Source organism: Antedon mediterranea, chromosome 11 (assembly GCF_964355755.1).
Source record: "Antedon mediterranea chromosome 11, ecAntMedi1.1, whole genome shotgun sequence".
NCBI classification, from domain to species: Eukaryota; Metazoa; Echinodermata; class Crinoidea; order Comatulida; family Antedonidae; genus Antedon; species Antedon mediterranea.
The window spans coordinates 2,419,367-2,446,118 of NC_092680.1; the positions used below are offsets into that span (position 1 = coordinate 2,419,367).

The following is a 26,752-nucleotide window of genomic DNA, read 5'->3' on the forward strand; positions in this document are numbered from 1 at the left end:
TTGAACCTAGGGGGCCTAGAAAGCATGTTAACCTGTGGTGGATCAAGCAATTAAACATGAAAAAAGTGTTTTACTTTCTGGTGCAAGCATAAGCTTATACAGTATTTGTTATATGTTGCAGAGGCTCCTGTGGAGACTAAGGCTATGCCTTGTAAGGAGCCTCTGGGTGAAATATTTAATACAAAATAAAAAAAATAAAAAACGAGGAAAATAGATATAAAAATGGAAATATGTATAAATAATAACACTGGTAGTAATAACAATATTTATATGTATTAACTTTCATAATTGAACAAACTGTGTTAAAAAATGACATGAAAAGCAATAACGAAGAATATTTGTAACACATTCTTCATTGAGTTTTTTCCATTATTAACAACTGCATGTGAAAAAAAAACTATTTACCGCCCCCCTGCGATCACCAACAGAACGCGACGATATAATAATTATTTCACAAAAGTAATGGCTTCCTTCACATTTTTATATATAATTATAGGTATAGTATGTTTTCAAGCTATACCCTTTTGCGGTAAATTCTTGAAAACAACATTAAACCATAAAAATGAAATATTACAAGGTTATATAAATAATTTTCTTTAACATAAAAAAATGTTAAATTATTGAGTATCAGTTAATTAAAAACGGTTAAAAATCAATACCATTTCTGACCGAGTATAACCTTACTGAGTATAATCCCATTTAATTAAAAAATGTCCTACCCAGGCCCCCACTATACTATGCCATAAGCTACATATGGTAATTCACATTATTATGTGATATGATTTGTACAGCAATATAAACTATGGTATTATATAAGTTCTTTTTTCATACACGGTTTCTATTGACTACCTACACACTGTAATAACATTATAGAATATAAAAATAATGGTATTTGAACATGAAATTTATACAAAGCCGAATAAATTGTAGTTTGCAGTCATATCAACACGTCGCAAACATAAAGTATAGTTACTATACAACCAATGAGAGACTTTATCATTCTTTTGTAGAATGAAATTCTACGATCTAGTAACTGTCTTAAATATTATGCGACAAGTTTTATTAACAATCATTCGATATTTAATGAGTATATCTTACCTTTTATTTTATTTGTCATAAGAATCCATAAGACAACACAATTCAAACAATTTGCTGGTTAAAAAAATTATATATAAACAAAATGGTAGCCGCCGATCACATACGTTAATCAGTATTCGCAAACGATATTTAAAAATCCAATCAAAAATCAGTAAAAACCAATATAAACTATATTAATACATTATTTCCACAAATAAGACTTATTTCTTGATTGTACAAATTTGAAATGGTTTCTGAATCCTTTCGAAGCGAAAGTCATGCGTTGCTTTCACGTGTGATCCCGGTACTACTATACGATAATTCAATGTTACATAGCTGCCAATTTGCATAAACGTTCATTGCTGAAGCATGAGACGTAAAGGTAAATTAAACAACATAAAAACGTCATTTTATGCAGAAAGATTTTACGAAAATTATTGAAAAAATGGATTGCAAATTTCGATAAAATTACATATATTTACAAATATATATGCTTATTTTTTCTTGCAATTGAATGCGCATTTTTAATGTTACGACGTTTATGCACACGGTATATCAGCGACTTCTACGTATAATAAATCAGATCCGACTTTAATGCGAAAAACCATCTGGTTTGGATAAAAAAGCTATAGGCCTACGCAAGAAAAGATGTTTTTTTATCACGCGATCGCAGAGTATTTTGAAGGTTACCCTTTCATTACATTCATAACATCGATGTTGAACTATAACCCCAACATTTACCATTTTAAAAATTATATTTGAGAATTCAAGGCAACACCTAAATTGACCATTAAATCTGAAATAAAATTTTTCAAAATTAAGGTTGATGGATATGTTTTGTTTATTAAAGGTTATGTATTAATAATATAACAATCTATTTATTTATTAACTACTCTTAGAATATTAACTACTCTTAGAACTTTGAAGTTGATTAGTGTTCTTCAATGTTATTGTCAAGGTCATTTTTAATGCAAGGTGAAATCTTAAATTATTAATATAATTCATACGAAAAGCGAAAATTAAAAAATATTAAAGTAAACAGGCTGAGAGAAAAGCCAAGCTTTCAGAAAAAACAAATCTGTTTTGGCGATTAACAACAAATAAATTATAAATCCTCAAGCAGATTACGTACAAAATGACAATGTTGTGCATATCACTGACTGAGTATCAAATGGAGATTACAAATGAAAGCAAAAAACTAAATCAAAACGATAAAGTAAAACGTCCAGAAAGAAACTTAGATTAATGTTAAGCACTGTCTACACTATCAAAAAGTGTGATATGCCCAAATATGGTAGTGATATGACATCATCATGTCCATATATGGTCACATCACATTTTGTCACATAAAGTTTGATAGTGTAGACAGAGCTTCAGAAATAAATGCAATTTTAAAGAAGGAAAATATGCTATTCTGCTTAAAATATACAGATTGGATTCAACATATTAAATGTAATTTTACATGTTATTAATAGCTCTTGTGTTTATTTCATCCATCCTTTCCAATTCGGAATAGTCATTATACAATTTCATAGAATCTATACCCAATCAAGAATATGAACTGACCTTTATTGCATTCATAATATATTCTAGTGTGTTAAACAAAGCCTCATTATTTCTCAACGTACATAAAATTGATACAGGTTATATAATCTAAGATGTGTTAAGGGAAGGGTAAGCTCCCTTAATGTTAATAATTCATACACTGACCGAGGTAATATATCCCTATATGAATTGTTAATGTGTAAACTTTACACTGCTATGGGGAGATATTAATGATTATCTTTAGTTGGACAGTTATAGACAAAATCTGTGATTTGTTTTGATATAGGCTATAAAGAGAAAATACCACTGAAGTACGCAGCGTTTACGCCAGAGTTTCGCTAAACTATATTGGACACTCCGAGGCAAATGACTGTGAATAACAGGTTTTGAGGCAACGCTTTAAAGTTACTCATAAAGAGGTTTTATCGCTACATAATTGAATCCATACCGATTATATGTTAATGTTCGTTTGGATGTCGTATGAATTAATCGCAAGATATGTTCACGTTTAATAATTTCGCGTTTAAAAAAACCTAATATTACAAAAATGAAAATACTATAAAAAGAACTACCGAAAACGCATAATGAAAAATAAAATATAAAATACTCACATTATTCCTCAAATAACCTCTTCAAAACTTAATTTCTGCAATTAAGTTAAATTCCACAAATAGGCAATAAAAATATAAAGTAACGAAGCTATAACAAGTTTAATTGTTTCCATTTGGGAAAAATATGAAATCATATTTGACCCCATGTGGGGGTACACTATTCCATTATGTAAATACTTGGTGAACCGTATGTAGTATCAAAAGTCCTTCATCTACTTACGCCACTAAGGATATGTACGCTAATGTACGTATGTCTCATGGTTATCAGCATTCACAATGACGTTTAAATGTATGACGCCTTATATTATGTACGTACAATACAAGGGACAATATCCTTGACGAATTTACTGACCGTCCTTGGTAAAATCGGTACCATATTTACCAAGGTACCAAACATTTTCGTTAGAAGTAGAAAAATAATTTATACAAAGAATGGGGTATAATCGCAATTCCGTAGATTATATTACGTTATGAAAAAAAAAATTAATCTATCTGAAGACAACCAAGATTGCAATTTAAATTCATAATTTTTCTGAAATATTTTTAAAACAAAATTTAATGACAACAAAAATCAACGTTTCGAATGAATCTTATTCATTTGTGCTTGAGAATGGTTCCATGATGGTTCCGAAACGTCGAGTTATATAGCAAACGTCTCTTAATTCTTAAATATTCAAATAACAATTGGATCAGATTTACTAAAAATATTATATAATAGGAACCTTGATTGAAAATGTTCATCTGGTTTGTAGTAATAAGTTATTTGGAAATGTTCTTTTTTTCAAACCAATAATTAGTGAACTAACCTAATGACAGTTTCGCTGTCCTGTTCTTCAGAAGAAGCTGTCCGAACAGGACAGCAAAACTGTCAAGGTTAGTTCACTAATTATTAGTTTGAAAAAAAGAACATTTTCAAATAATAGGAACCTTAATAGGATGTTTCACAATATAAAATTATACATTATTTTATCATCATTTGTTTTGTTAATATTGATTATAAAACATGAATTTAGCTATTGTCAGTGATTTGGTAAATAATGTTTAATCTGGTATCATTTTTGTATAAAGAATTATTTTAAATATGATAATACTTGTATTTAAATAATTGTATTTAAAAAATGCTGCCTAAAGAGGTCTAGAGTTCATTCATATCCTTAAGCTCTGTCTACATTATCAAACTAGTTTGACAAAAAAAGTGGGATGTGCCCAAATGTGGCAGTATGGTACCGATATGACACCATCATGAAAATCACATCTCATAAAATTTAGTCAGAAATTAATTTGAAGTCAAATGTTTTATCAACATTAAACAGAAATTCTACATTAAGAAAGTTTCTCCAAACTCGTTGTTGACTAATTCGGTTTACTAGCGGAAATGAATAGCTCCTAATTTTAAAATATAACATGCACACAAATTGACGAAACCAGTCTGTTTAATTTCTCCAAAATATCGTGCTGATGTCTAAAATGTTTGTCATGCGCAAAATGTTTCTTGGAATGCTGGGAAATTTGGCAACAACTTTATAGCTTGGAAGTTTTGGCAAAAACTTTATACTTGCTTATATAGTTTAGTTGTTAATAGAATATTTACATTTCTTATCAATACCTGTATTTATTGACCTCAGAAAACTAAATGTAATAGTAGGCCAAAAATACTTTATTCATTTATTATACTGTATAAATTAAGCTAGCCATAATTTTTTCCTAACATTCAATAATCATTTTCTCTAAAAACTCATATTTGATTAAACATTGAACGAACACATAATGCAAAAAGATTTTTTTAGAAAATTACTGTGTGGAAAATTGGGTAAAATACATATACCAAATAAAACCCATTACCTAATTCATTTCATTTGTAATATGTAATATATTTTATGTTTCATATTTTCTTTTTATAATATAAAACAGGTAAACAGCTTGTATCAAATAAGTAGAACAAGCTATTAAATGAAAAAGGTTTTAGTAATACTAATTTATTAAAAAATATTTGTAGAATACTACTACTAATACTACTAAAATAAATAAAAAATGCATCAAAATTATCATTATTGAAAAAATCAAGAAAAAACATTTTATGACCTACATCTTGTAAAAACACAATAAAGAAAAAAAAAATCAATTACTCGGTAGCTTGGTTATTGTCTTCACTGGAGAGACATTTTATGTATGATAATCATCTTTGCATTAGTAACTATCAACATCAGTGTTGCCCTATATAACAACATTTACTTCTTCTTTTCTTGGACCATTGCTCTGTAGTCCGAAGAAGTTGCATAGTTACAAGAACTCGTGAAATTTAATACCTTATGTAACGTATGCTAGTTGTGTAAGCAGAATGGACATTATAATACCATTGTATCTGACATCAATTTTGCATTTATTTACTGCGAGAAAAAATATTTATAGGATGAGAAAATGACCACATTGTCGTTTTGTTAAACAAAATAGAGAATGACGATCACACTACGATCTTCATCTCTAGTAAATGTTTAAAATACCAAATATCTTTTCTTCTTTTTTTTCTTGTTAAAATTGTTTTTGTGTCACTGAACTATATGTTTTGCTTTAATTACCTTTCCTTATGATATTCATGTTTAATATAGGCCTAATGATTTTATCAGGTAGATCAATGCACAATATTGTTTCCTTCTGAAGTTATCTCTCCTGATATCCTACATTATGAACTTTTAAAATGCTTCTTTTAAATTAACAAAGCCCTACTATTTTAAATAAAAATGCATATTAGAAAAGCAGTGCTTCTATCTAAATAACAATCAAAAACAAACTAAGTTCAATCAAAATCACATAGTATCAACGTACAAAACAACTATTCCATGATTTCTACTAAATTTATCTTTCTTATGAATAAGGAAACTACTCATGTTCTTCTCAATTCAAATTAAATAATATCTTTTCTTGTTTCCATTTCAAACATTATAGTTAAGAAGGGTATTAAAACAATCTATATTTTTTAATATGTCTATAACATAACCATATAAGGAAAACATGCAGCATAATAAACTGCATCATAAACAACATTTAGTTGTAATATTTTTAAAGAAATTCTTTCTAATATTTTATACTGGTACTTTTATTGTTGTAATATTTCTTTAAATTTATTCAAACCAAAATTGTTAAAACTTAGTGTCTGTACTACCCATGAAAAAAGGAATAAATTATAATAAGCATTAAAAACCCAGTAAAACCTTCTAAATTTAACTACCTAGGCGATGATTAATTTAACTCAGGTCCATATTGTTCTATAATGGTTTGAAATTTCCAAAAAAAATTGTGAAAGTATGAATGAATGAGAACAAAATTAGCAAACAAAGATTATGATTGAGCCGTGGCATTGAGGTGTAGTAAACAACTAATGAACAGACGATTATGAACAGTTAATTTTCCTGTAAATGGTAATGACAATAATTACCTAGTAATTGTATGTCTGTATGTTTATTCAATGGATATCTCACATTTAACTAATAGTTCTCAATTAATAGAAATATTACGTATTTCACAAATATAAATTTATGGATTTATGGTTTCGTTCGTTGCGGCTTCGTTTTTTTTTTATCATGGCTTGTTGCTTTGACCATGAGATTTAAATTAATTTATAATACAGCATAAAAATAATGAAGAAATGTGTTGTAAAAGTTTAAAGCAGTATATCAGGTTGGACATTTATTAACTCATGAAATAATAAAATCTCAGACATAACCGAAAAAAAAGAATAAAATTGCTAAATTATTACACATACTAAACTCGTAGTGCCCTCGGAAAATTATATCTTAATCAAATTTAGTATAAAACAAACATTATAGAATTAATATGGTTTGTACACAAGGTTATTTCGACGTTGCGTGAGAGGCCGGTGACCGAGGCACGAATATCTTGAATCAACGTACAATTAGGTACGTTGAAGAAAAAAAACCAAAAAAAACATGAACTCTACGGTTGTTTGAAGAAAAATAAAAAAGTGTTCCCTAAAGAAATCTATAAACTTTTGATGTGCCTATATATAGAAATTAAACGCTTTATGGAATCACTTGTTAAATTCAATTTATGTACAATTTATGTACAATTTATATGAATAACCTTACTTACATTGAGTTAGTTTGGAGAAAAAAACTATTTTATTGTATGAGAACAAACAATTTATTACATGAAAAATTTAAGTTAATTATATATTACTTGTAAAAGTGCAGTAAATAGCAAATGGAGTGAAAATTGAAAAAATCCAAAATTTAAACAGATATCATTCTAGTAAATAATATTTTTCTATAATTAATTTGAGTAATTTATGCTTACACCTTTATAATTTAAATAATCTAGAAATATTAATTGTTGAAATACCACACAAGTATTTTTTTCCAAAATGATAAATATTAATTAAAAAAATGTGAGCTGACTGGTTAAAATATTTAAACAGGTAATGAATATATAAACAATCTAAAAATAGAACTAAAAATTTCCAAAAATATATTTAAAAAGAGTTTAGACCAACTCTATAGTTTTAGCTTGGATAAGATAACAATGGTTAAAAAGTAAATTTTGTGACGCTACCAATAATTTAAGATAAACTTACTCGTATTCTTCTGCGAGAAATATTGTTCGAGAGAGATTAGGTCCTATATAATTCCAAGCATAGGTAAACACAACGTTTGGATGCCGAGTCTCGGTGCCTAACAAACTATATCACGTTAGCGCACGGCATTTGCATATTATTAAAACAATCGGTTCTCTTAAGTTGAAGGCTAATTTAATTTTTTTTTGGAAAAATTTATATTCACGTTATCCATTCACTCATTTAGGCTCACGTGACAAGATAAAAGCGGGTAAGCTGGTTAAGCACAACGACAGACCATCATCGAACGCATACCCAATGAGAATTTTTTATGTAAAGTATTATCTTTGTCACCGAAAATGAGCGTTGGTAATTAGGATAGGGTAATCATTGTTACTATATACATGTTAATTTAATTAACAACAGCTTCGTTGATTTTTAATGCAAGCTAAAGAAATGATCATAGGTGATAGGTTCTTAACCTTCATTGTCCCCTGGACAACCTTTCAACCTCGGTTAATTTCCCCTAGCCTAACCACATTATTGTCATAATTACCCTTATGTAAATTATATAAGACACAAGGAATGTGGTAATCATATAGTTACTTACAAAATATTGCGTAAAATGATATGATCCATAAAAAAGCATTACGAAGAACCGCATATATCCAAGGTAAAAGGTACGATCATGCTTACATGTTCGGGAGAAATATATTTCCAATAGATAATTCCATAATAGAAGATATACAACCGGTGCAAACAATACGGTAGAACTAATTCGACTTCAAATTGAAAAATGACCAAATTCGGTCGAGGATGGCGATTTTCAAGGCTAAGAAATAAACTGCGATTCTTTTGTATTCCAATGCAAGAATCTATTGAGCTATTGTGTACTCCCATTTTATAGTAACTCTATTGCCTCAATTTCCGTACTGTATTCCAACGTATACAAATATTTTGTAAATATCCGTCGCCATTCATAAAGGGTAAAAGGTTCATGTGTTGCACTAATGTGACCTTTTAACGACCTGTAAACCTTGACATGGTTCCTTCGTTGTTTTTTCAACATTAACAAACATGTTATGTTTTGCCTCTTTGCCGTCGTGGTCAGTCCTTCAAACAATTATCACACAACCGTGATTTCGTTTCATTGCCAAAGCAATAGGCTTGCGAACGAGAATTATACGCACTGCCGCAATATATAAATGGTTGGGAAAAGAAAGTATTCTGATGATTTCAGACAAGTTTGTTTTTTTTATATAGCGAATTCAAGGAACAATTGTGAATTGTTGAATGACAGCAACAGCCAGTGGACACGCAACCCGCAAATTTGAGATGATTAGCTGCTGTGCATAGATACGCCCAACCTAGCTTTCTAAAGATATACTATGTTCCTGTTGACGTTGGCAAACATAGGCAGTATTCATCAACTCCTGTTCTGATAAACAAAATGGTTTCTTAATTTGTGCTCATCCGTATTTCTGATTTTCATTTTCGCGTTGATTGAAACCGATTGTCCACCGTAACTTATATAAAAGGATATGAATTTACATCAGAATAAGGCTGAAGTAATACAGGGCAATATGTGTCCTTTCGTCGACCTCTTAACCTTGCAGCAACACTGATGTGAACAATATGTTTATAACATTAATTTGACGTTTCGATAATTATTATCATCCTTGATATTTTCCTTTACACAAAGCAAATACAGCAACAAATAAATTGTATATTCCGGTAGAAAGCGTACGAACAACTGAATACGTCGCAACGTTGTGGTTTTGTTAACAATCTGCCAATGGATATTTATTCCGAAAATTAACATATCTTGTCTGTCGTGCAACGGAAAAGTTTAGCCTCGAAACGGATCGCTATTCATGGCGTACTGTAGCCTTCGCAAAAGCGAAAAAAATTCATTTGCGAAAAAAACGATTTGAATACAGGATATTACACATTTACAGTAAGTTAACGTTCGTTGAGTAAATTACAAAACAACAAAATATAATTATCCCGAGAAAATTAACTGGCCAAAAAAAAAAGCGTGTACAAACTTTTTACAATTTAGACAGGAATGACCACGTAACAAGCAGGGTTCTATAAAATCAATGTCATTTATGCAACGCCCTCTGCAGTTAATACCGCAAGTGTCATCAATGCCAAACTGCGGTAAGGAAATTTTAATCCAAGAACGAATAATAAATATGACAATCAAATTCGCTGGTAATTAGTTTTAAATAAAATATTTTTTAAACAAATATTTATTGAAAAGTACAATTTTTTAATTCAGTATTTTTAAAACTAAGGTTAAAAAAAGTTTAACTTATCGCTCTTAAAAGGGAAGAGTTTTAAGATGTAATTAATTACTTTTTTTCATGGCCAAATCGATCTCTTATTTAATTATAAAAAGGTTATACCTCTATATTATATAATTTTTTTATTGTCCAAAAAAAAGTGTATAGAGATTAACCGCATTGCACTTAAATTCAACTTGGTGTTGTGAAATATTTGGTTCACAGTAAGGTCACAAAAGAAAAGTCCATTGGATGGGTGAACTTGCTGCCTGCTTCCTTATTGGCCTACCTGAAAGCTTCAAATACATTAACCTTTGGCCCTACACATTAGGCCATATCGGGATTCCAGGCCACCACATAACAAGAATGTCATAAGCCTATCGACCCAGTCGAAGCAACGTCACAAGGCCATACGCAGCAAGATTCAGATAGCAATCGTACGTATCACACAGGCCTACAGCTAGCCTACCATAGCAATTTTACGACCAATCGGATTGGATTGAATTGAGGTGACATTGACCAAGTCAACTTGAAGGGCGAGTGATGTTAACTAGCAGTAATTGCATCCACTGGAAGTCCCCATAAACTTATCCTCTTTTGTTCTCCAAACTTCAAACCAAGAACCTTGGATATATGTTTAACAGCTTACGTGCGAACGGCAACCATTCTACATTGTAGTGTATACAGACATGACTGACAATTATTGCATACGCTTTTTAACTGGTCCTATTATTATAAACAATTCAAAGGGTCTGTCGAACAATTCTAATTACATGGAATCTTCTTTTCTTTATATTTCAACAATTCTTTTTATTTAAGGATTAATTTCAGCCAAGAAGATGAGGGCGCTATTTTCCCCGTATTTTAGTAAAGTTATGCTAAAACTTTCGGGTGACCATGTTGGCCATGGACGTGCATGTTACGCGACAGGTTCCCGTTAAAAAAAACGTAACAAACTTTATTCCATAATTATAATTGGTACAGTATATTCGATATTTAGTTTTACATAATACATTAATTATGCTATTTTATTAGATTATTACGTTGAAGGATAAATATGTTATGAATATTCATTATGTTGTCTGCATACGACACAGAAATGAAAAAAATGCAAAAACTGAAAAAAACTTCACATGGTTTTTTTGTCCTTCAGATAAACATCTAAAACCTTAAAAACCGATCATAAATACAATTTAATATTTTATTGTTAGGAAAATCTTATGTTTACGGTTCACCGCACAAAAATAACAAATTTATCGTATAACATTGGGTGCTTTGAAGATACTTTTCAGCATTTATGTTCTGTAACCAGGTTCACCTTTTGACACGATGAAGCTGAAACCATCTTGATATGAAGTTATGAGCGATAATATAATATTTTTATGACATAATTGCACACACTAAGCAATTAAACCTAAAAATTTTTATTGGATACTTTGTAATTAAATTAATTTTAAGAAGTACAGTTTTTATCTAAATAATGTGTCTCAATTGCGTTCAGTCATTTTGAATTATTATATCTTATTTGCATAAATGTTTTGGCGAAGAATATCGAAAATGGCTAAATGAGGTAAAGAACAATTAAATTTGCATAAGCATTTTGAAAATCGAAAATGGCTAAACGATATAAAGTACAATTTGTTTTAAAAATGAATGAATATATTAATCATCATATAATTAATATTTACAAATAAATAATAAAACTTGTCCTTCTAAAATAAAGCCACCCGTTCAAGTTGCGGTGCATGGTGTTCAGGAAGTAGTTATCGACTTTTTGTTTTCCAAATGACTGCACCTTTAAACTATGTAACTATCGCATCAAAAAGTCATTCATGTTCAGAAACATATTTCATTAATATATTCATTCTGAATAGTACAAATTTTGGTGGGTGAGAATTTAGTAAATTTAATGTTATTATTTTATGCTCATATTTCAAGTTGTGACATACCAAGTTGATGTATGTAGAACATGCATTAAAACATAAACATTATTTATGAATTATAATTATACGCATTAATTCAATTTCAAGGTTACAAATACTATTAATTAATGTTAACAGATGTCTTTCAAAATTGTATTGTGAAACATAAAGAAGCATTTTTCAATACTTTTTTAACTACTTTTATTTGCGATAATAAATTTAAAAAAAAATTTGTTTTAGCACTTAACCAAAAGCATATCTCACTCTATTTTAAATGAAAATACTGAAACCCATGTTCCATTATGGCTTAGGTATTGTCATGTCAAATGCTAGATTTAAGCCCATAACCTGTGCGGTAGTCAATGATTTTATAAATGGACAGACAGACAAACAAAACCCTAAAATTATTGACGAGAGAGAGTGATACATTTTAAGGGTTTTTCATATCCTCTAACATCTTTTTTTGTACAGTAAACAATCAACGTTGGAAAAGAAATAAGAAATAACTATATTCTTCAGAGTGTATGTGTATTATGTTACATACTAACGGCTTTACTTAAAAATAAAATAATCATGCACTATTTAACTTGTAAACCAACCATTCAAACAAAAGGAATATTAGCCAGGTACAAAATAATTCCCTATGATTTAACTACAAAGAAAGTAAGCTATCGCGCATCATATTTTAATCTTAATTTTAGGCTGGGACCACCCACATCTATTTTGTTTAAAAAAAATTATGATATTAAAGAATGGAAGACAAACGAAGTGCAAGAAGTGGAAGAACTGGAGACATTAAATGGAATAGAAGTCAGTTCCTATTGACTTACAATAATGACGATGATGATAATGATAATGATGATGATGATAATGATGATGCTGATAATGATAATGATAATGATGATGATGATGCTGATGATGATGCTGATGATGATGAGATGATGATGATGATGATGATGATGATGCTGATGCTGATGCTGATGATGATAATGCAAAAATAGAAACATAGTACTTAGTAGTATTCCAAATATTTTCAGAGTGAAAATTGCTTCTGAGTTGGGAAAACATTCCTATTAATTATATATTATCTTCTTCTGATGCAGTCTTATGAAACACATAATTAATAAAGATAATCATTATGTCTATATCATATGAGCATTACTTGTATATAAAACTTTTAAAGTATAATACCATGTTTTGTACATTTTAAGATAATAAATAAAATGTAATAAAAGGTGTTGCTCTTTGCTTTATTAGATATCAGAAAGTGTTGCTACAGGTGGGAACTATATATCTTTATATATATATATGGACAGGGCTAATGTAGTGCAAAATGTGCTTGTATGTGATGATAATTACCATTAGGGAAAATGCGCTGTAATTAATCTGAAAGCTCATACGTCATTAGGAGACATGTGTCCGTATGTAGAGATGCGAACATGTGTTGAAAAGAGGCACCATCGGCACATAATACATTCAAAGCGGGTATGGTTTTGATGTACGAGTTACATGTGAGAAATGACACTTAATAAATATAACTGAATAGTTTGAGCCAGTTTAGAGTCGGGCAAATAGGTATAATGTAGGTTTATAGGTTAATGGAAACTATCTACAAATAAGTAGAGCATGAACATTTGCCCTGGATAACAAAAAAGAAAAGGTTTGGTGCTTGGCCTCCAATCCAAAAGTCATGGGTTCAATCATGACCTAGTGCCAGGGTTGTTTCTACACCTCAAAGAAACTCTCAGCAAAAAAAATAGTTTAAAGGCCCTAAGCATGATTTTCTTGTATTTGGTGAGTTTACTTGCTTTAGGATGAATTACAAAAAAGCATTAACCTAAATTAAGGATACCAAAATGGGTGGGGATTATGTCCTCAGTCCCCATCCTCTTTTTCATTGACAAAGCCTAAGTTGCCTGCAAAATGAACACAATTTTGCAGTAATTTTTCTTTATTTAACTTCACAGGAGTTTCATTTTCTAACCACTTTAAAAATTGTGTGGGCCTCAAAATAGTTTGCAAGAAATAAAAGATTTATATACTGAAATTGTTATAGAATACTAATATTTAATAATTTTATAATAGGCACTATTTGTCATTATTATTATATAGGATACTGATATTATATATATTCACCAATAGTGATCTCCTTGCTTGGTTATATAACATGATGAAAACTAGAGATATATCGCATGAAACATAACTGTTTTAATTAGGGGTGGGATTAAATTCAATTAAATATACACCTGGTTTAAGTGGGCGTGGTTTTATGTCTCGAAATGTCATAGTTGAAATAGCTTAATTATTACTGGTTGATTTGTTACCTTTAATTTGTATGTACAGTAACATGTTATGTATTTTACATTCGCAGACACAGTAGGTTTGCCCACTTACAAGGTCATAAGGTTATAAGTTCAGCTTGTATCAAAAAAGCTTACTACACGCCCTCTGTCGCAGTTAAATTGTTCACAAATCATTTTAAATTTACTTGGTTAATTTTTGGTAATAATCATAAGCAAAAAATGAGATTAATAATTTCTTTTTTTACGTAAATACTTTTTTCCGGTCTAATTTTTGATTAAAGTGAATTATCAAAATGGCATAATAAAAAAATTAAAATCAGTCTTTCAGGGTGACAATACATCAATAATATGTTTCAAAATTAATGCATTTATCTTATTTTATCAATATAATTATTAGGGTTCACAGACCTGTCATTTGTTTGTATTGTAAAATGTATATTTGGTAGTTAGATTTATATCCCATTACATATATAACATTGTCAGAATGTTTCAAATTTTATGTTGTAAATAAAAAAAAATAAAAAAATTTATAATTAAAACCAAATAGACCTGATAATATAAAACAGATAAATGAGTTTTTGAGTATTTCACTGAATTTTAATTCTTTTTCAACGATTTTCATCATAATCAAATATACATTTTATAAAATGTCCATCTCGTTAAAATATATGGGTCATTTAATAGTGACCATGCTTTCCTTAGATTTTTCTTTTTTACGTATTAGTCCACTTTCCATATCGCCGTCAACTGCACGACGAACATCAATTCATCTACGAGAAGTGTCAATTTAACCAATCACTATTCATTTTCTCGGCCAGTCCGGTCAATCCATCACGCTGATCACTACTTAAGCCATTGTAGTTTTTTTTTTCTCTAAAACTGCAATTTAATGTGATTCATTTTTATCGTTGCATACACATTACAGTTGATAACATATTAGATACGCTGAAGGATAAATGTCCTCCACGGATTAAAACTTGAATTAGTAGTTTGGCGAAAAAATATGACTGTACAAAATTGAGACAAATTTAAAGTGTCATTTTCTGAAAATGTGAGGCTTTTTTAGTATCAAAAATTGATTTGTTTGAGCATCAACTAACTCCTTAGTTCTACTTTCTATCAAAGTTTAACCAATTTCACGACCACGCACGCATTCTTGAACTTCAAGTTCAATTTTTTACATATATTTTAAAAGGTTTGCCGAAGGTGGTCAGAACATACATGTATTGTCCATCAAAATAAATAAAATGAAATCAAACTTTGAATAGACCATTTTGTAATTATAGTACAGTATACATTGTAAAAAAAACCTCCTAAAATATGTTGCTTACAAAATAAACAGTTAAATTTAACCAAAAACCAATTGACTTCCAGACAATTAGCTCTTTTAGTTATAGAAAGTGGTCTGGACTAAGTAATTTGTTTTAATATGTTAACAAAACTGGTTTTTAGTGCAAGTATTTAATGGATGTTGTGTAAATGTAAGTTTTACATTTTAAATATGTATTAAAAGAAAAATATTATTGAATAAAGTCTAAGAAAAGGAGGGAAAAAAAACACAAAAAAACAAAACAATTTTTCCTTGCGACATGCTCTCCACTGTTTTATGTAATTATGGTTATATTGCTATACAAACTATGCACCTCTTGTTTATATATAAGAATTTTATACATTTGTTAGTACTGTATTTACTTAATACTTTTTCTTAAGTATTTTCCTACAAGTTATCCTGATAACAAATCATGCCTGAATTCACAGAAAATTGATTATATTGATTAAAATCTTCAGGTATCAATATCATTAATGTGGGCCCATAAAGATATGTTTTCCCCTTAACAATTTTTTTTTTTTCATTTTGTTGAATATTTTAATGTCACATATAATAGTTATTCACTTTGATCAACAAAAATGTAATTTAAAGCAAAAGATACTTAAATTGTTTCTTTTTTCTTTTTATAAGCAAAATAAATATTTTTGTGAATAACTTGATTAAAACTGCCAAATGGCCTATTTAAAGTCCAATTTATTAATCTTCATTTTTCATGTTTTTAGGGGACAATACATCTTTAAATATAGCACCCACCATCACTCTCTGAATTTCACCCGTGTTTCACTCTGATTCTAAGCAAATTTATCTAAATTTTACTTTGGAAAGTAAGTCTATAAACTATGTTTCTCATTCATTTATAAAACAATCAATTTTTATCATACACATGTTGTTTCCGTCACTTAGTTAAACCTTTTTACAACCAATTTGATTTAATTTATAAACGAGCACCATTCTATATATAATTGTTCCTTCAATAGCTCATTTATTATTATTTATAGAAATTAAATTTAAGTTATTTTTACAAATATCAGTTCAGTAAGTAAACAATTAATAAGGAATTATTATAGTCTTGAAACATATTACAAGTGACCTACCTATGATGCACACTAACTTTAATAGTGTAAGAAACAAACATACTATTTATAACCATTATATTTTCCACTTTTAATATTGCCATTAAGCAACATTATTTTTAAATTTTCACCTATGAAAAAAAGTACACTTTTTGTCATATATTTCTGTCAACAATCGTAGTTTCGTTACAATTTACTATTGCAACTTCCCAGGGTCGTCAAAATACGGTTTTTCCCAGGGTTGTCAAAATACGGTTTTTCCCAGGGTTGTCAAAATACGGTTTTTCCCAGGGTTGTCAAAATATGGTTTTTCCCAGGGTTGTCAAAATATTGTTTTTCCCAGGGTTGTCAAAATGTTTTTTCCAGGGTTTGTCAAAATATGGTTTTTCCAGGGTTGTCAAAATACGATTTTTCCAGAATTTTCAAAATACGATTTTCCCAGGGTTGTCAAAATACGGTTTTTCCAGGGTTTTCAAAATACGATTTTCCCAGGGTTGTCAAAATATGATTTTCCCAGGGTTTTCAAAATACGATTTTCCCAGGGTTGTCAAAATACGATTTTCCCAGGGTTTTCAAAATACGATTTTCCCAGGGTTTAAGAACACTAAAATAGGCATTGGCATTACAAGATCTTTAATTTGAATAAAAAGGTACAATATTATACAACATTTTTATCACATAATTGCATCTAGTCAGAAAGAATCTGATTCCGTAATATGAGAGATTATTTGATTAGAAAAGATTTTTAAAATATAGTTGTACATTTACTATTAATGTTCATATTTCTGAACAGACTATATTTTATCGTCTTTTCTTACAACAGACGCCTACTGACGGGCAAGCTATCCAATAGAAACAGTATAAAGAGGAGTTTAGTTACTTTTCAAAAACCTTTATCTGGTTCAAGAGGTTATTTTCTCTTCCCAAGAGAATGCAAAGTGAATGAATTTATGAAAATGATTGGAAATTTATATTAAATATTGTATAAGATATAAATTGAAAGATATTAGATAGAATACAGTATATTGGAAAGTAAATTGTATATTGAAATTCATCTCATCTTTGAACATCAATGGGAAATTTTAAAAAGATTCTTAATATATTGAAAATATATTAATAATGTTTGATAGTTTTGGCGACTGAATTTGTAACAAAATGGGATAAATAGTTTTACTTCAAATTAGTGAAATTTTCAGTGGTTCAAATTTAAAAAGAAATTCACTACTGTTAACGTTTAATAAAATGAACTAATTTATTAATATTTTCTCTTTTATTAATGATTATAATTGATTAATCAAGTAATTTGTGTTATTATATTATTCTGTTTCCATGCTGCATCCAGAATTGCATAAATTAAGCTATGTTATTTAAATCTTTATATAACACTTGAAAAGATATTTTAGTTGAGCTGCAACAGGACATATTATCGTCACATGTCTGTCATTGACAATTCAGGATGTCTGTCAAGACAAGCATGTTCCTGCGTAACATAGGACATATTGAGTGAAGAATTGACATTTTTAGGCCAACAAATCATGTTTGAGTAGAAGAGGTGGATTTGCATTGGCAGCCGAGCGCGAATGATACGGCTTGGATACCGGCCAACTTTGACCCAATTTTGTGTGCAACAATTTCAAATTGAAGGCAGTAGCGTGAGAATGGTCAAAAAGACCAGCGACTGTGTAAGTAGGGCATGATCCCGACCTAACAGCAGGGAGCTGATACACAAGCTGCCCCCTGGCCTGAACGGTGTCACCCCTGGCCTGAATGGAATCACCTCTAGCCCGAATGTTGCTGATTAATGTACTAGGAAATACTATTATTATATTATGGGAATTCTGTAAGATCAAAACATGTGTAGGACTTCCAACTAAGTATCATTAACAATTACCTAAGGGAAATTGAACTCCACTTCTATGACATAGATTTCAGTGTTATATTTCATATAGCCGATGTTTTATTTATTTAAATATATTGTCTCTGATTTATGTATACTCAGCACTTGCCTGCCTAGTGATAGATAAACAAGTTTACTAAAGGTAGTCAACAATTGAAGTAGGTGGACTGTCCTAAACGTACACACACAAACTTTCGCCATTATGTCTACATAAACAATATTTAATGGTAGAAAATTTATATTTAATGATGCTCTTGAAAACGCTTTCACCGCTGATGCGTGAACCAACATTATATTAGACATCATTCGTTATATGGATCAAGAAATATGCAATTTACAAAAGCATCACAATTGAAGAATGATGACATTTTGGGTTTCGTATAATCAATAATAAAAATTAAGTATTGTATAATGTTAAGTGGTATCTAATGGTATTAGTTAGTTATCAAAATGTCCCAATTTCTCTGTTTAATGTAAAGCCAGACACAGTATATTATAGATTAGACGAAAGAAGTGAAAAACATGCTGCAACATAATTGTTGAAACGCAGATAGTCATATATAGGTCTCATTGGTAAATGGCAAATATGTATATAATATAGGAAAACGATATGTAACTTAAGTAATTAATTTTTCCATTGCTTACAAAATTGAACTGACATCTCAGACCTTTTCACATATTCATAGAAATGCGTATCATTTCTAACTTATTTAAAGGTATATCCAAGCATACAACTGTCTATTATTATATATTAATATTTATTTTTTAAAAAGCGGTGAAGGGGAGGAGACAAAACATAACTATAAGATAATTTGACCTGTTGCCTCAAGTAATGGGGGAATAACCTGCGACTTGCAGCCTACTGGGCTGAATTGCACACAGGTGTGGACGACACATACCACAACTTTCTTCTCCCCTAAGGGTCCCTTCATATCGAGTACTGCCACCAAACAACACCCGGTCGTCTGTCTACAACAACAGGGGCTGAAATGGACAAGTACACCGGGATAACCCCCTACTCTTCCGAAAGATGTACTGGGTTCTGTGTGCACACAGGCCAGATGTGTGTTTAGCCAGTGAACAGTCATAGCCATTACGGTTTAGTAGTTGCCAAAATCAAGAATGGTTAGGTTTCGTATCTGGTCAGAGGATGTTCCATCAATACAGAATTAAATAGAATTTCCATTTAAAATTAGAATTTGAACTAATTTTAAGTACTGCTATTTATAAATATACAACTTGTGTAAAGAGCACAATTTGGTATATACAGTACCCTTAAAATAGTTGGCTTAACTTATGGTGTCAAGTATATAGGGACATTGAGCTATTAGTGCAATACATGGGATTAGCAAAGATTAGTGCAATACATAGGATTAGCAAAGATTTTAAGGAATAAAATGAAAGATACCCAGATTAGCCATACAATGCGTATATAATATTACGAGGATCAATTGCATTTACCAGTAAGTACAGATAAAAATGATTTAACTATAAAAGGTGATTGTGTTAAGACTTAGCTTTCATCAAACTGATGTGAATGAGACTCACTATTATTGATATTAATATTTTTTTTTCAGTTGCATTCAAAATGAAATCCGCAACAATTACCATTGAATTAGGTTAAAGGAGATTGTCTACGTATAATAGTGAGCTTATGAAACAATGAGGGACTGTATGATATGTAAACCCAGCATGCAATTCCCATGATACAGGAATGTACAAACGCATTTCTACAGGCTGTTTAAAAGCCAAGAGTCCAGTTTTGCGTTATCGTAACAAACATTAACACGATATGGCGCTATGTTTAAAGAAATTAAACCAGGATAACTCACTTAAACATTTGACTACAAAAATCTACATAATATCAATGTATATTTCCCAACATGCAGTGTGTAAGCTCCGCCCATTATATTTGTAAATTGGATCATATTTATCATACACGTGTCAGGTTTAGAAGTTTAAAAAATGGGAAGTGCTTAAAATTATTTCAAAATTCGCAAACTAAAAGTTTACAATTCGGCTGTTTAAAAAATATGTTCAAAGTGTCTGTGTTTAGTAATCGTTATATTTCAGACTTAATCTGCACCAATTACGAAAAACATCTGTTTAAAAGTTTAAACGAAACCTTTTATACAAAACACAGAAAAAGAAACTGTTGACAATTTAATTCCCAGTCCCTTTTGTATAATTATTTACACATTATATTGTACTAGTTATACATGAACTTGCGGCCTTTGCTCTCTTTAAAGGCAAGTCATACACCTAATTTTATGGCTATTACATTCATTAATGTGGCTGTCTTAATTGGAATCTAGGCCATAACTATTTTGAATTATACATATAAATTCCTATAAATAACAACACAGTGTACAAATTTAACGTATGTCAGTGCCTGATGTAATATGTAACTTTTGGCTATAAGTTCTTAATTTTGAATTAGAAAAATGTTTGTAACAAAACTTTACAGGATGATTATACATGTTGGTCATAAACATTAAAATAAGGTTAATACTGTTTTACGACACTCACTATTTGCAAATTTATATATTTTCAAGTTCTTTCAAAAGTCTATGACTCTGTACTACTGTAGAAACACCGAGTAGGACGCCATCTATGTCCAGAAGTAGGTAGTCAATCAGACGTCAGTCAGCCAACACCTGCTGAGGACGGAGAATGGTTTATCCGAAAATATTACGGGAATTTGCAAATAGTGAGTACTGTCATAGAACAGTATTAACCTTATTTTGATGAAAACTTTACAGGTTAATAGATCAACATGGCGGATGTCTGTATACATGCTTTCTGTAATAAAACCAGATGACAAAATGGTTTTAAGGTCCTGTTTACACCTAAGGTATTGTATGCGCAACTCCACAGGTCTGAACTAAAAAATATTAAGAGATAGCCAACTTTTATGAAACTGATTTTTCGTTCATTAAAAAAGCTTAAGATTAGTATACAGCGTCTGTGTAATGAAAGTGACACGATTTTAACATATTTCATGTCATCGACCAATCAAATCAATTCGTGCATACCATATGTTCGCCACTTAAAGTTAATAGTAAGTCACAACATTTTGCTATTATGGCACAATAATGTGAACTCACTTTATACAAAACCATCTCCGTAGGTCTGAACATAACCTTATACTTGGCACAAGTTTCAAAAGTGCCATTCTATGTATATGTGTTTTTGTCAATGTATTAATACTGTATGTTGTCATCGTCTAATCCTTCCGATCAGATGTTAAGCCCTCAGTCTTAAATCGCATGTCCACAGACACAAAACTTGGTATATTTTAGAAAAGCATGAGAGAGTGGTACATCGAGTGACACCACTCTATGGCAGAGAGAGGGCATAATCCTAATTTCTTCTCCTTTGCAAAAATTGTTGAAAATCGTTACTATATTATTCAATTAATCTCCTTTTATATTTAATGAATGTTGAAAGCTAGATGGGAGGGGTGTCGCTGAAAAAAAAACGCAAATATTTTGATCGTGGAGTAGAACAACGTACACTTTGGATTGCATTTGCATAACACTCACCAGACTCGCATGTCACAAAATTATAAAAATGTTTGGTGGACATGCAATAGAATTGTTACCATGCAGGTAGAACTGATACTGAATGGCACGTTATACGAAATTAACCACTAAAATGACAAGGATACACTTGGATGTGTTATAATATGGAATGTATAACTCAGATTTAACCATTAAAAATAATAAATTAAATTTAAATCAAAGATAGACATATATATCACGGACGAACAATTCTGTCATCACGAAGTACATAGGCCTAGCTTCTCATACCGAGTTCACATCATTGTTATGTCAGGTTAGTTAAACTTATTTAGGATAATTTATATAATTTATCGATTGTTAAGTAGCAACATGAATAAATGGCCGGGTGTAACCTCAATGAGTACTATTTTATGAAGACGCAAATGGTTTATAGGGTCTTAGAGTGACATAATTAGATCGCCCAATGAGACTTGACAAGAAAACATATTGCTAGATCCAATCTCATGGTTATTAACTTCAAATAATCAAGTTAAGCACAAAGGTTTTATATGTTAAAATGTATTTTTAACATTGGGAGAAAATAATCAGGATGTTAGAGTTTCTTTTATGTCATTTATTTCAATTATATAACAAAGAGAAGAATGTGGAATATTGGCACTTAAAACGAATGCCTAAAAAGATAATAAATCAACCAATCAGAAACTATAACAGAAACTATATGGAAAAAAGTAAAGTGAAGCTCTATTCAATATTTTGGCCAATATTTAAAATATAGATAACTTTGAATTTTAATAAGTTTTTGAATTTACTTTAAAAAGAATTAGTATGGTGATTTAGAAAATATATTCAAGAGAAATAACTTGAAAATGTTGTACGTTATCGAGGACCAAAATATACACAGCAAATACTATAGAGTAAGACCCTATACTTTGGCACGCCTCTATTCAGAGACCACCCTATTGTTCCATGGTTTGGCACGCCTCTATTCAGAGACAACCCTATTGTTCCATGGTTTGATCAATTTCTTATCTGAATCAATCTTTCTCACGACCATTAGGCACGGATTTATCCCCCACTAAAATTTAACTTTTTAAAATAAAATAATGTCTATTTTTATTTTTCTGCAACGTTTTTATCATTTATGAAATATGTAGCCCTCACTAATCTATAATGCTGGATCCGCCCCTGACCATGTATAGCTTGAAAGCGGCTAACGGCTCACAAATGGTTAGAAATGTGAACACTTTCCCTTATTTGTTTATTGTCTATAAATTGATATTTAATTGTTAATGTACCGTAATGTAATATCTTGATGAGGTCCTATTGAGATAAGCTCTAGATTCTAGAGAGGACCTCTTTTATTAAGTGTGAAATTAACTCTGATACTCGTATATAAAATCAAATGCTATACTTCGCTACCCACATATGTGACTATAATATCTAGAGTTTAAATATTATATGATAGCAGATTTATTATTAATGGTTAAATATGAGCAACACTATGCTCATTAGTTCCGAAATGGGTCAAAAATGGTATGACGTTTTGCAGCAGTTGACCTAAATACAAGACATTAAAATATAACGAATACTAACTACTATGTTTCCCTCAATTAAGCACTCATTTGCATTACCGAGTGTAACTAATAAAAAATCTATTGCAATATCTGAAAAGTAATAAATGTGTATTTAAACTTTAAATTTATATACAGTATTTTAAAATGAGAATTTGTGATCGAGAAAAAAGTATTGTAACTAGAATGTTTCTTCATATAGATTGTGGATTTCTATATTTATTATTGACAATAAATAATTGTATAATAAAACAATGTTTTACAGTGTTTATTGTAATCTATGGTAGTCTAGGCTGACCCCAAGTGGACCCTCTCCTTCGGGATACCCCTATAAGTGGACATCGTATTAAGTGGACACTTTCCTGTGAAAGGGGCATACTGTACAGCTAGCACTATGGCCAACCAATCACAACATCAGTTGTATTACATGATAAAAATAGTAGGTACACCAAATTTAATAAAATAATATATTGTAAATTTTTTTAAAATCAGTCTATATTGTATTGATTGTTATTACTGTTAATTTTCTGTATATTGTGTGTAATTAAAATATCAAGGAAAACAAATTTCATGTTGGTCTTGTTGTGGTCATGACAATGATTTATCTTATTATATCTTATCTTATTGTATGTGGAGGAAAACATTTGTTTGCAAATAATAAGTATAGTTTTTAGATTCAACCTTGTGTAAAAGGGAAAAAAAAGACTGCATCTTTTTTTAAGAGGACAATAAAATGCTTCCTCCGGATGTAATACCATAAAAACAGCAAACCCTGCACATTAACCCCAGTTTGGTAGTTGCAATTAAATCAATATGGGTTGTAACACTAAGATCTAAGATCATACTCTAGTTTAACAATATCTAATTATAATGGTACCTGATATTTATTACCAATTAAATGTTAAATACCTTTACGATACACAATTTCCTTCAGTGAAATTATCAGTTAAAAATTGACATAAATAACACTAATGTGGACAAATCAAAGTTTAAAGTCCTGTTTACACTATCAAACTAGTTAAACAAAAAAAGTGTGATGTGCTGAAATATGGTAGTGATATGACATTATTATGTCCATATATGGGCACACCACTTTATTTTGTCACATAAAGTTTAATAGTGTAGACAGGGCTTTAGACTAGTTTGAGAGAGTTTATATGTGAATAATTACAAATTATGGAATAAACTTTTATTCCAAGGTGTGCTTATTCCTGAATAGACCAAGTGTTGTACTAACTTAATTGGGATTATTATTTTACATTTCTTTGTACAACTTTATGCCACACAGATAAGCACTAAAGCTTGCTACTACAGTAGGACACAACATAAGGACGTAAGCTCAACGCAAGTGAGTTTAAACCAATGATATGAGACAGTTAAAAAAATTCATCCCTTGTGATTGGACTTGGACTTGGGTGTTTACATCTTTGCATTGCTAGCGACAATGTTTGAAAATTAACGCAAGTGCTCTAGACAAAAATAATGAGTGTTAAAATCGATAACCTAATTCTAATGTATTGTAGCAGACATGGAAACAGTACAGTTGATCTACCATAACTGCTTTCAATAAGGCTTAATAGTTAATTAGTAATTATGTACTTTTGAACGTAACCTTTTGATATTTAGTTGCCATTGTCTATAATCTGAAAACTGCAGTAGCTCTTAAAGGGACACCCTGTAATAGCAATAAGGGTGTTCTCTCAATAGGGGTTGGCCATTGTGTGTATATTGTATACTGTCCATATTCATTTCAATGGGAAAGTTATTAAAACAGGGATGTCAGAAAACAAGGCTCTACTGTATGGATTAATGGAGGAATTCCTCCATGATAGACTTACGGCCAGTTCACACTAGTAAATATTGTATGAAGGTTTGCCTGGCGATAGATTAATGGAGGAATTCCTCCATGATAGACTTACGGCCAGTTCACACTAGTAAATATTGTATGAAGGTTTGCCTGGCGAAATCAAATGTTGATATATAGTGTGCAAGACACTCTCACTCCGTGCCATGGAAACCTTCAAACAATATCCGAACTCCTGAGGATGATCAAAACATATTAAACGAAACGTCGAGAAACTCAACAGTTCTTTTCAGAATTAATATACGTGGTGTACCGCAAACTATATCAACATTCTTACTAGTACATTACACAATTTGTATTCCTTTTTAACAAATTAAAATTTAAACACATTAGAAGAATATTTCATTATATTTTACAGTGGTTTATACTTTAAATTAAAGTTTGACCAAGTAATACATGTTTATAAAAGGGCTTACTTGTCCGAGATTGAAGGAAAAGGTAGAAAAACCTATGATAATAAGTTTAGTAAAAGATGCCCATTTGCAGCGCCACCAAATGTGTGGTTCATCTGCCTAATACATGAATAAAACATAGAAAAACAAATGAAATGTATCTGTCAAAAGCTAGCGTAGTATAGCATCACACAATCATTACAAGTATCTTATTTTATTAGCTTTAAGTTGGCGGTGGCCTACATACACTCATGGTTCATAATTCTCATTTCTTTTTTAACTCTTCAAAAACAAGCGAAGTGTAATGACGCTGTCTATTGCAAAATTGACGGCTAAATCTAGAACAGTTATAAATCATATGATACGGTGATTATTGCGTCTTTGTACAAAGTTCGCTTGATTCGGGGGTTTAGCGTGCGACGTTCATTACCACTGTGTTACGGTATTGGCTTGCATATCTACGTCAATATGGGTGTTAATTTATATCTGTTAATAGTACCAATGGCCCTAATCACTATTAACCAACATGTTGACAGATCACATACAGAATATCCATATTATTAAAATATTAATTTGATGAATACAAATATTGGGCGTAGGAATATAAATTTAATGGGTGTTACAGTTTTTAATTTGTCTGCAGTATCATCAGTAGTCCTAATCGCAATTAACCGATATGTTGACAGATCGGCCAAAATCTTGCGTATTAAGTTGTAAAAATAATAATTGTATGATAAACATCAGAGATGTATGTCAATTTAGGTATTAATTTTTATTTGTCTACAGTA

The 26,752-nt window shown here is 30.4% G+C and overlaps 1 protein-coding gene across 1 annotated transcript in view; it reads right to left on the reverse strand.

Moving 5' to 3' along the window:
- LOC140062167 (uncharacterized) overlaps positions 1 to 26,752 on the reverse strand; it is a 190,223-nt gene that overhangs the window by 100,443 nt on the left and 63,028 nt on the right. The window lies entirely within an intron of this gene.